We start from the raw sequence: 13,464 nt of genomic DNA, 5'->3' as shown, positions 1-13,464 counted from the left end.
GTAATGTCCAGAAGTTACCCCATATGGTCTAAAAAGGAAAGTAACTCTTGGTTCTGGGAATTCCCTGCCCATTTCCTGGAAAACTCACGAATAATCCACCCCATATTTAGCATGTAATCACATAATAACTATAAATATGGCTTGCCAGCAGCTCAGATGTCACTACTTTGGATGCACTGCCTATGGGTTAGCCCTACTTCATGAGGTGCAGTCATTCTAGTGTACACTGCTGCTTCAGTAAACCTGCTTTCTTCCACCAGCAGCTCACTCTTGAATTCTTTTCTGAGTGAAGCCAAGAAACTTCCTGAGCTGAGGCCCAGTTTGGGGGATTGCCTAATCTGCCTAAAAATTATAAGTAGCAGCTTCTTGTAATCATTGGTTAACACACTGTTCTCCTGTGTAACTCCTATAAAGAGAGAAGGATATTCTTTTACTTAGTTCATGGAAGATGAAGGTAGAAAGTCTTAAAAGTACAAACAACCAAATCAGTAGTTAAGAAGCACAATTGGCATGAGAAGCTTTGATATTACCTTATCTTTAGAGGAAATATTTTACTTCCATTATCCTTTTTTAATAGGAAAAGGGGCATACAAATGTATTTAACATGTGTACATGGTAGCCTTCAGAATGAAGACTCAACTTCTCAATGATTGACAAAAACCTATATAATTTTGAGGTTACAGAAAGAATGGGGGCTTAGATTCTAATAAAGTAGGTTATGGGCTGGGGAGAAGAGGCTTGGAGCGATTTGGGTTAGAAGTTGTCAGATAGAGATAAAAAGTAAAGTGGTCTTGTTATATAGATGAAGCCTCCCTCAGAAATAATAGATGGTAAATGTTTAGTTTTAGACTTTTAAAGGTGTCAGACTCTCAATCTCTTCTGGATCTGGGGAAAGACATAGAAAGGGGAGAGGACATGGCTGCATTAATGGAAATTCTCTACAGATGCAAATTGTTCCCACTTATGTCAGATTTGCAAGGCCACTTCTGTTAGGACGGCCAAGTGGCATTTTCAAATGCATCAGATAAATATATTTGAGATATAAAATATTTTAAATTCCCTCAGTCCCTACCCACTTTGAAAGTTACAATAAGTTTCACATATTAAAATCCAAGCTGACAGCCTTGGAGAGATTTGGGTTAGAGGTTGTCAGATAGAGATAAACAAAGTATTTGAAAGACAAATTTGGGATAAATAGAAAAAAGCAATTTAAATATACCATTTCACATATTCTTTAGTCGATTTCTTATTCCTGAGAATAGATCAGTTTAGTGAAACAGCTATGTCCAGTACTAGGAGGTGGCATGGCAGATTGGCTAGGCCTCTACATATGATGAAAGCAATCAGACCTCTAATGAAATGAGTTTCTATAGAAACAGAAGGACAAAGGTTAATGTTGGTGCAGTCAGTCTGTCTATAAACTACTTTTTCTAGAGTGTCTGAGACATCTTCATATTGCATGGCAATCTGACAGATTCTTTTGGATTTTAATTGGACCAGACATTCAAGTAAACTTTCTGAGAAGTCCATACATCAGCAAGCAAGCACAAAAGTTTATAAGTCATTGTTAATTCCTCCTGAAGTTTAAGTTATCTAACCACTTTGTAAGACTTTAAGAAAAGCGTAGTTTTGATTTCTAGTGACTTCAAGTCAGAAAAATGGGAGAATGATAACATTTAAAAATCCTTGTTTGTGGACTTATAGTCAGAAAAAAACTTCAGGATTAAGTTCAAATTGTAGAAAATAATTAAAACCAGAAAAAAAATTAGCAAGGCTAGAATTTAATAAGAGTTACACTATAGTTTCTTTTGAAACATAGTTTTTGGTCTCCAATTTTCCAATTTTATTAAAGACAAATTCAAAGCAGGACCAATTTATACACAAAATAAATTTTAGTCTTATAGTTGGCCTGATCACATGCATAAAGTGAAGTAAGAATAATTATTTGTCATATAGGCTCCTTTTAAAATTGGCTTTGCTACAACATATTTTGTCATAAGGAATCTCAGATTAGACCTCTTAAAACCTCAAGCCCAGACAAGGACTAATCTGTGCCTGCAGATATTGGTATATATTGGGTAAAATTCCTCACTTGAGTTTCCCAAATAGTTTAGGGTTCCTGGACTCATCAGCAAGTGACATTCTCTATTTATCAAACATCAGAAACCTGTGAAAGAAAGCAAAGGAACCTGTAAAGGAATTGCATGGACAAGGTATGAAGCCAGTTTTCTTCAAAGGTCTGTTATCAGCTTTATAAAGTCAATTTCAATTCCTCAGAAATATCCTACTCCAGTCAAAGACTTGGTGAAATTACCACTGTCTCTAGTTGTTTCCAATTAGGAAAGAAAGATTTTCTGGAATTTATGGAAATGACTATATTGCCATAAATTAAGAATGCTCATGAATAATTTCCAAATTCTAGAGAAATCAGGCTGAAAGAAATATGCTTCAAATTTTGTTCACAGGAGTAGAGTTTACTGAAGTGTTAAAAGCTGTAAATAACTAAAAAGAAAAATAAAATTTTTCTTAACTGTGAAAAACAAAAACAGTTAGCAAGGTTTTATAATTTAATAAACAAATGTTTTTATTAAAGGGTAAGTAGTTTTGTCTCAGATATTTTTAGGATTGTTTTATGTTAAAACCTAAGTTTTGTCCTGTCTTACTTTTAACTTCAAACAATCCTAAAAAACCTCTAGACCAAATTACTTACCCTTTAATAGAAACCACAGTATCATAGCTTTTTATAATTTTTAACAAAAAATACATATTTATATACTTCATATGTATATAGTAGTTTTAGTTATACACACTAATTGTAATGATAATGCTTAGTAACTTATTTTTAGTGAAAAACTTAGGAGATAAGCAATTTTAATCATATACCAGATGCATAGAATAGGACAGAGGATAATGTCTGGGTCTAGGCATTTTCATACACTAAAATTTCAAATTGAAAGACATAGGAGTTTATAGACAAGCAAATACCAGAAGCAAAGTTTCATATCTTAAAACATTTAGCAGAAACAGTGATTAATTTAGATCAAATGTCTAAATTCTAAATGTTTTAATTTTATTTTAAAATAATTTTTAATTTAGCTTTATTTACCAAATATTACTAAAGCCGTGTGACCTGAAAGGCAATAAAATTTTGACTTCTCTTGCAAAGTATTTGATTTAGGGTCTTGTTTTCTAGGTCAATTAATTAAAGCACTTTAATATATTTTGGTAGTGAAACATACACACATCATGTATAAATACAGAGACATACAGAAGCAGATCTGATAGGTGTAAGATTCTTCATTTGACAATTTTAAAGTTTTTCTTCTCCATTTTAGAACATCATTCTCTCTATTACCCATTCCCTGACTTAAATAGTTGTCAGCTAGGCAACTCTAAATTTTCATTTTTAAAAGGACAATTCTTAGGTATAACATGATAAAAAAATGATATTGTTACTCAAGGGAAAAATGGTGTGAGTAAAAATTTAGTTAAAATGGCCAAGAAAAGCAGACACTCTTACATATTGATATTTCCTTAAAGATAGTTTCTTTAAATTGGATTACTGGAATTAGAGTGAAGCCTTTTAAGGAATGGTGCCAAGAGAGCATGCAGCTTCTACAGACTAATAAGCAGGCACAGCTGGAAGGAAGACCAGATTCCCAGAAATCAATGATTTTATTTTTACTCTAAATCCTGGGTCCCTAAAAAAAGTAAAACACAATGAGAGCTGACAGTGCTATGTTTTTACCCTGAATTTCACTTCAAGGACCTTCACAAGAGGCTGGTGGCCAACCCAAAGCCAATTGTCCCATTCTGTATTCAGTCCATCTCTTAAACTTTGATATACATCAAAGTTAAACTTCCTCATAATATAAAGCAAATTTTGGTACCCCCAAAAGCCAAAATGTCAGATAATGAAGCACAAAAGACTGCAGAGATTTAGACCTGAAAAGAATCCACCCATAACTATTGAAACTCCACAAAGAAAACAGAAGAACCCCAAAAATGCATAAGTTGTGTCTATTCTGAGTTCTTTAAGGAGCCTGAGTCATTAGAAACTTAGTCTATTTTTTTTAACTTGGTACTGAAGATAGCAAAGAGGAAAGAGCAATAGGGTGGAGGATAAGTAAATGAAATAACAATTTTTAAGAAAGGAAGCAAACAGAGAAACCAAGCACATGTTTTTTTTAAAGATTTCAGTCAACTGAAATCCCCAAAACAGAGCTCCAAAAGAGAAAAAGCATAAAGTTCTTTCAAATATATATGTAGCATGCATATAAGCTTTTAATTAAGCTTACTTTTCACCATAGAGCACTTTACAAAAATCCTTTTGAATATCTTACCAAAGACAACCTCCCAAGTGAAACCAATAAGACTTAACTAAGGTTATGACTTAACCATGGATGCACAAGATGTCTCCAAAGTGAAAAATTCAACACAGAAAATAAGAAGCTGTCCATGGAAGAAAAAAAAGATTAATAAATGGATCAAGCCAGAAAGAACTCATTCTTTACCCAGGAATCAAACCTAGGTCACCGAGATAAAAGGGCAGGACCTTAGCTATTATAGCTTGCAATAAAATATTGGTTTAATTTCATCAAGAGAATTCTTAAGGCTATTTATGACCTTATGGTATGCTCTTTTAAAAATTTGACTTTCCTATCAATTGTTTAGAATAAGAACTCTCTAAAATCCTTTCTATTTATCTTTCAGCTATTGAAAATTAGAATTTTCACTGGTGTACTTTATTCCAATAGAGATTCAATCCAAAAGCCTATTTAAAGCCAAGGTGCCTAGAGAAGACATAGAAGAGGCAACTTCATGATCCCCAAAATTCACTATCAGAAATAGACTTAAGATAAACAAAAGATGATAAGACCTTTTAAGATTTAAATATCCCTAAGGGTTTCACACATTCAGTATGAAAAGTGTGCTGCTTAAAAATCTAATGTGTCTCAAACTACCAGTCTTTTCAGATTGGCCAGCTTATGTGAATCCAAAAATTCATGCCATCAGGATGGCAAAGACTAAGAGAGTACCCCCACTTATTCACAAAATCAAGCTTCAAGAATATAAGAAAATACAAAGGAGAAAACCTTATCCAGTTTTTTTTTTTTTTTTTTTTTTTTTTTTTTCCTCCAGTGACCTGCAGCAACGTTTGTCTTAAGAGAAACTGCTATAGCCAGAATCACAAAAACTAACAAATAAGCAGAGTCAGCTTGAACAACAGGCTTATGGGTGTTCCAGCCCATGTTTCACCCTTTGTTATGCATATTTATAACAGAACACAGAACGACAAAGAAAATAGAGCAAAAGACTGCCATTTCAAAGAGGAAAAGATGTGAAACAATATGAATTTGTACCATCAAGTACCAAAAGTACACCAGAGTTACTACAATTCAGGACTAGCAGAACAAATCATTTTTCCTATTAATCAAAACATTGCAGATGAGACAGTGATTTCTACCATCTTCTCAAATGGAGTACAAAGAGAGAGAGAGAAAGGCCAGGAGCCTGGCTGATAAGAAATTCTGACCCTTTTGACAGCAGGTCAGATTCCTGGTTTCTCTTCACTGCAGCCTCCAGAAGAGAAGAGCATCTTTGATAATTACTGTGTGCCATTACTGTGGGGACCAGAGACTCTTGGTCCTCTAATGATTCACTAAAAATCACTGATAAAAGGTGGATTGATTAATAAAAGAAAAGGCATACAAGTTTATTTAACGAGTATATATGGGAGCACTCAGAATGAAGATCCCTCATTTTAGGCATCCCTTATATTTGTTTGTGAGGTGTACTAAAACAACATACATACTACCAAATTGAAACATTAAAGAAAGCCCTTTTCATTTAGTGGGAAACTCATTTACTTTTTAAAATATTATTTGTATTAATACATAATATTTGTACATATTTATGGTATATAAGTGATACTTTAATACATAAATACATTGGGTAATGAATAACTTGGGATATTTAGGATCTACATCATCTCGAACATTTATCATTCCTTTGTATTGGGAATACTTTAAATTTCTTTTCTAGCTGTTTGAAAATATAAAATATTTTATTGTTAACCATAGTCTAGCTACAGTGCGATCAAACACTAGAACGTTTTGCTTCTAACTGTATGTTTGTATCCATTAACCAACCTCTCTTCATACCCTTCTCCTCACAAATATCTTTCTCAATGTCTGGTCGCTATCATTCTACTCTTTACTTACATTAGATCAATGTTTTGTCCCCACATATAAGTGAGAACATCCAATATTTGTCTTTCTGTACCTACCTTGTTTCACTTAACATAATATCCTGCAGCTCCATCCATGTTGTTGCAAATGACAAGATTTCATCATTTTAATATTTGAATAATATTTCATGGTGTATATATATATTCTTTATTTATCCATTGATAGACATTTAGGTTGATTTCATATCTTAGCTATTGTGAATAGCACTGCAACAAACACAGTGTATTAGTCCATTTTCATACTGCTGTAAAGAAATGCCTGAGACTAGGTAATATATAAAGAAAAAGAGGTTTAATGGACTCACAGTTCCACATAGCTGGGGAGGTCTCACAATCATGGTGGAAGGCGAAGGAGGAGCAACGACACCTCTTACGTGGTGGAAGACAAGAGAGTGTGTACAGGGGAACTGCCCTTTTAAAAACCATCAGATCTCATAAGAGTTATTCACTATCACAAGAACATCATGGGGAAAAAAAAAAAAAAAAACCCTTCTCATGATTCAGTTACTTCCCACTGGGTCCCTCCCACACACATGGAGATTATGGGAGCTACAATTCAAGATGAGATTTGAGTGGGAACACAGTCAAACAATATCACATGGGCATGCAGGTACCTCTTTGATACACTGGTTTTCTTTCTTTTGGATAAACACCCAGCACTGGGATTGTGGGATCATATGGTAGTTCTATTTTTAGTTTTTGAGAAACATCCATACCATTTTCCATAATGGCTACACTGATTTGTATTCCTATCAAAAATGTATAAGAGTCCCCTTTTCTCTGGACTCTTGCCAGCATGTTATTTTTGTCCTTGAATGCACAAAAATAACATGCTGGCAAGGGTCCAGAGAAAATGATGCATTGAAGGGATGAAATTGTTATCTCGTGGTGGTTTTGGTTTGGACTGTCCTCATGATTAGTGATAAACATTTTTTTAAATATACTTGTTGGCTGTTTGTATGTCTTCTTTTGAAAAATATCTATTCAGGTTTTTTCCCATTTTAAAAATTAGATTGTTTAGGTTTGTTGTTGTTGTTGAGTTATTTGAGGTCCTTGTGTATTCTGGATATTGGTCTCTTGGCAAATGAAGAGTCTGCAAATATTGTCTCCCGTTCAACAGTTTATCTCTTCACTGTTAATTGTTTCCATTGCTGAGAAGAAACTTTTTAGTTTAATAAAATTCCTTTTTTCTACTTTTGTTTCGGTTGCTTGTGCTTTTGAGGTCTTGACCATAAAATTACATCCTAGGTCAATGTTTTGGAGCGTTTTTCTTATTTTTTATTCTAGTTTTCAGTTTTGGGTCCTACCTTTAAGTCTTCAGTCCATTTTGAGTTGATTTTGTATATGATATGACATGGTAGCCTATTTGCATTTTTCTGCCTATGAATTTCCAGTTCTAGCACCATTTATTGAAAAGAAAGTTGTTTCCTCAATGTATGTTTTCAGTACCTTTGTCAAAAATCAGTTGTCTGTAAATACGTGGAATTATTTCTGGGTTCTGTATTTTGTTTCATTGATCTATGTGTCTGTTTGTATACCAATACCATGCTGTTTTGGTTCTCTGGATTTGTAGTATAATTTGAAGTCAAGTAGCATGATGCTTCCAGCTTTGTTCTTTTTTCTCAGGATTGCTTCGGGTATTTAAACTCTATGGTGATTCTACATAAATTTTAGAATTTTTTTCTATTTCTGTAAACAATGTCATTTGTATTTTAATAGGAATTGAATTGAGTATGTAGATTGTTTGGGGTAGTATGGTTGTTATAGCAATATTAATTCTTTTGATTCATAAGCATGAGATGTATCTTCATTTGTTTATGTCTGCCTCAATGTCTTTCATCAGTGTTTTGTAGATTTTCCTGTAGACATTTTTCACATACTTGGTTAAATTTATTCCTAGGTATTTTTTTCTGTAGCTACTTTGAATGTAATTTCTTTCTTAATTTATTTTTCAGCCTGTTTATTATTGGGGTATAGGTTTTGTATATAAATTTTGTACTGATTTTTGTATGTGAATTTTGTATCCTGCAACTTTATTGAATGTATTTATCAGTTTTAAGTTTTTTTGTTTTTTTTTTTTTAATGTACGGGGATCTTTAGAGTTTTCTACACATAAGATCATGTTGTCTGCAAAGAGGAACAACTTGACTTTTTCTTTTCAAATTTAGATGCTTTTATTTCTTTCTCTTGCCTGATTGGTCTGCGTAGGACTTCCAGTACCACAGTAAATAGGAGTGCCAAAGATGGGCATTCTTGTCTTGTTTCCGTTCTTAGAGAAAATGCTTTCAACTTCTCCCTATTCAGTGAAATGCTACTTGTGGGATTGCCATGTATGATCTTTCCACTGTTGATGCGTGTTTTTTGTACACCTTTTTTTTATTGTTATGAAAGGAATGTTGGATTTTATTGAATGCCTTTTTTTCTGTGTTTCTTGAGATAACCATATGTATTTTGTCCTTCATTCTGTTGATTTAATATATCACATTTATTGATTTCTGTATGTTGAACCATACTTGAATTTCTAGGATATGTTATATATTCCACTTAATCATAGCATATTTATTATTTTTTGATGTGTTTGATTCAGTTTGTTAGAATTTTGTTAAGAACTTTTGTGTCTGTGCTCATTGGGGATATTGGTCTGCAGTTTGATTTTTTGTTGTGTCCTTGTCTGGTTTTGTTTCAGGGTAATACTGTCCTTGCAGAATGACTTAGAAAAATAATCCTCTTCTTCAATTTTTTGAATGTTTTTATTGAAATGGTTAAAGAAGAATTTGTATTAGTTCCTCTTTACAAGTTTTGTAGAACTCAGCAGTAAAAATTTATAATTAAAAAAATTAATAAAATTTTTAAATATTTTAAATTTATATATTATCTTTTTACTTGGTTAGTCTCGCTAGTGGTTTATCAATACAACTTTTTGGCTGGGCCCGGTGTCTCACACCTGTAATCCCAGCACTTTGGGAGGCCGAGACGGGCAGATCACCTGAGGTCAGGAGTTTGAGACCAGTCTGCCCAACATGGTGAAACCCCATCTCTAATAAAAATACAAAATTTAGCTGGTTATGGTGGCGGGTGCCTGTAATCCCAGCTACTGGAGCTGAGGCATGAGAATAGCTTCAACTTGGGAGGCGGTGATTGTAGTGAGCCGAGATCAAGCCATTGCACTCCAGCCTGGGGGCCCGAGTGAGACTCCATTTCAAAAAAAAAAAAAAGTTTCCATTTTTTTGATCATTTATATTATCATTTAGTCTTCATTTCATTGAGTTTTGCTCTAATCTTTATTATTTATTGTATTTTAATAATTTTGGGTTTCATTTGTTTTTATTTTCTTTTTCCTTGAGGTACAATATTAAGTTGTTTGTTTACTACTTTTTTGATGCAAGCATTTATTACTGTAAACTTTCCTCTTAGCACTGCTTTTGCTATATCCCATAGGTTTCGGTATATTTTGTTTCCATTTTTATTTGTTTCAAGAAATTTTTTGGTTTACTTCTTAAGTTTTTCATTGAACCAATGGTCATTCAGGAGTATGTTGTTTAATTTCTATGTATGTACACTTTCCGAAATTCTTCTTGCTATTGATTTCTAATTGTAAACAATCATGTTATGAGAAGATACATATGTGGCTATGATTTATTTTCATTAACTTTTCCCTTAGTCTCAAGAACAGTGATTGTCATTTAAGTTCTGGTACCTTCCCAGCAACAAATAAAAAATATTCAACGGCTTCAGAAAAATACTGTAATATGTATGTTACAGGAAGGAACATAGTTTTAGTACCATTATTTCTTCCAATATAAAAACACAGCTTTCTATTTTCAGTTATTATGCATTTTGGAAAGGGGATAAGATGCTATGTAGTGGGTTTGTTAATAAAATAATCTGGCTGATAGAAAGTGAACAAATTGCCACAGCCAACTTGCTAGTTTTCAAAGCCTTGGCATACAATGAAATTCAATTAACACAAAAGCTCTATTGAGCATAATTGAATCTTGCTTTTATGATTCTGAAGACACTTAAGAACTTTTAGTGTTCCAGGGTCATCATTATGAATATCAATTCTTATTGGAATGTGGAAGTGCAAGATAATATGTTTCCAATTAACAAAAGTTTAGACAGGCAACAGGGCTGACTATATTGGTGTTTAAAGAGCAGGCAGGATTTTTTCTATAATTTATCCCCTGCTATCCCTAAAAGGAGAATATTTTTTGAAGGACTTGGTTTTGTTGGGCTAGTTAATGTCATTGCTCATTGATTTATTCAAATAAATTTATTGAGAAATTAGTATGCTCCCATTTCTGAGGTAGAAGAAAAGTGATAAAGATCAATCTTTGTTACATATGCACTCATAGATAGAAATAAGTTAAATAATATGTTGTTTAAGATACTATTTATTTTTTTGTTTAGTCTATTCTGGGATCAAAATACATTGATTGTAATTGTACTTGGAAAAGGTCTGCCTGGTCTATGTAAATAAATGGCATTTGGAAATTATAAAACAGTAAAAATGTCCGATAAGGATAATTAGAATATCTGTCCTTACAGTGTCAAATATATTCTCTTTACTATATGATTACTTGAAATATAAATATAAAACCTAAACAGTGATGTTTTGAGATATGCTTCCAAGTTCCTTAACACTGAGGATCTGGAAGAATTTTGACCTATGTGACTATGAGAATAGTGTCTGTTCTCATATATCCTTGATCAGCCTCTTCCAAGTTCTTCCGATCTTCTGTGTTTCCTATTATGATTTTCTCTTATACTATGTTTGCTGCAATTGACCTCTTTTCTATTTAATGACCCTTATATTTTCAATCATTACATATGTGATTGTTTCAATCTCATTGAAAGTATATATTCTTATTATGTCTAATTTTCTGAAGATCTTGTTTCACTTTAATAGATCTAGTAAAATGTCAGTTTCCTCCTTCCTTGATAGCTATGGAAGTAAACTGATTATTTATTTTCAGGGTTATAGAGCTCTCTTCATAGCCCAATCACTCCTTCCTGTTTGAGACTTCTAAAGTTTGTGTTCTTCCTCAAATTTCCACAATATGAGTTTTTGAAAGTTACAATATATATATTGTATATATATATGTAAATATGTATGTTTATATATAGATATATACACACATATATATATTTATATATATTTTGCCCCCTTCTTGATACAGAGCAAGCTGAAAATGGATTCTAAACTGATAGACGTCTTTCTATTAATTAGTGGTAAGACTTATTTTCTATATCACACAATTGAAAATCATTTTGTAGCTCAGGAAATCCCTGTTTAACCATGTCACACTCAATACTACATAAGACTTAAAAGAATACTCCCTGCTCCCAAGAAGAAATAAGACACATCAAATATTAGTTGAAAATATCTGCTATGGTTACATACACATAGATGTAGGTGTGAAACTTACTTTTACTTTTTTAAAAAGGATGGTGTGGAAATTTTCTTCACTTTTCGTATCTGTAAACAGGTATATAATTCTAGCATTACTATACAGTATTATGTATCTTGGGGATAGTCAAGGTAGAGTGTGGATTAAATGTATATATTGCTTTGACTGCTAAGTTGTGCTGTGGTAGTTAATTTAGCACTAATAATCTCAGCGAACCGTGGAAGGTTGAATAGGAGGGTATCATTTTGGTAGAACATAGATCAACTAGGGCAGATCATAGGTAGATTGATAAATATAGCATATACATAGGTCCAGAATTTCACAAAATAAATTTGTTCATTAACAAATGTTGGGATTTGCACAAAGAAAATAAAATCATAGTGACAGATATAACAGTTAAGAATTCATGTTCTGAAATCAGATATGCTTTGTTTGAATTCTAGAAGTATCACTTACTTTAGTACCTTTGATACCTTCCTATATTATATGTAAGAAAGAGGAAATAATACATGCCACATAAGAGTACTGCAATGATTCAATTAGTTAACATAGGCAAAGTATTCTCAACAGTGCCAAACATTTAGTAATTGCTCAATAGGTAGTAGCTCTATCATTTATATGAAGACAAGACATAATGAGATTTAAAATTACCATAGAAAGAGATTACTTGGCTTTTGCTACAGATGGGAGACAAAGGTATCAAGAAAAGTATGGGGAATAGCAACCGACAACAAGGGAGGGTAGTGATATCTAAAAATTATTTCCTCCTCATTATTTGCTGATTTTTTTTTTTCTAGTTGAAGGAGGTGTATGTATTTTATATATGTATATATACTCAATGCCTGTTCATTTTATTTTACTTTATTTATTATTATTATACTTTAAGTTGTAGGGTACATGTGCAAAACGTGCAGGGTTGTTACATATGTATACTTGTGCCATGTTGGTGTGCTGCACCCATCAACTCGTCATTTACATGAGGTATAACTCCCAATGCAATCCCTCCCCCCTCCCCCCTCCCCATGATAGGCCCCTGTGTGCGATGTTCCCCTTACTGAGTCCAAGTGATCTCATTGTTCAGTTCCCACCTATGAGTGAGAACATGCGGTGTTTGGTTTTCTGTTCTTGTGATAGTTTGCTAAGAATGATGGTTTCCAGCTGCATCCATGTCCCTACAAAGGACACAAACTCATCCTTTTTGATGGCTGCATAGTATTCCATGGTGTATATGTGCTACATTTTCTTAATCCAATCTGTCACTGATGGATATTTGGGTTGATTTCAAGTCTTTGCTATTGTGAATAGTGCTGCAATAAACATACGTGTGCATGTGTCTTTATAGCAGCATAATTTATAATCCTTTGGGTATATATCCAGTAATGGGATGGCTGGGTCGTATGGTACATCTAGTTCTAGATCCTAGAGGAATCGCCATACTGTTTTCCATAATGGTTGAACTAGTTTACAATCCCACCAACAGTGTAAAAGTGTTCCTATTTCTCCACATCCTCTCCAGCACCTGTTGTTTCCTGACTTTTTAATGATCGCCATTCTAACTGGTGTGAGATGGTATCTCATTGTGGTTTTGATTTGCATTTCTCTGATGGCCAGTGATGATGAGCATTTTTTCATGTGTCTGTTGGCTGTATGAATGTCTTCTTTTGAGAAATGTCTGTTCATATCCTTTGCCCACTTTTTGATGGGGTTGTTTGTTTTTTTCTTGTAAATTTGTTTGAGTTCTTTGTAGGTTCTGGATATTAGCCCTTTGTCAGATGAGTAGATTGCAAAAATTTTCTCCCATTC

This window comes from Macaca fascicularis, chromosome X (genome assembly GCF_037993035.2).
Source record: "Macaca fascicularis isolate 582-1 chromosome X, T2T-MFA8v1.1".
NCBI classification, from domain to species: Eukaryota; Metazoa; Chordata; class Mammalia; order Primates; family Cercopithecidae; genus Macaca; species Macaca fascicularis.
Note: the sequence above shows the minus strand (reverse complement) of the source record.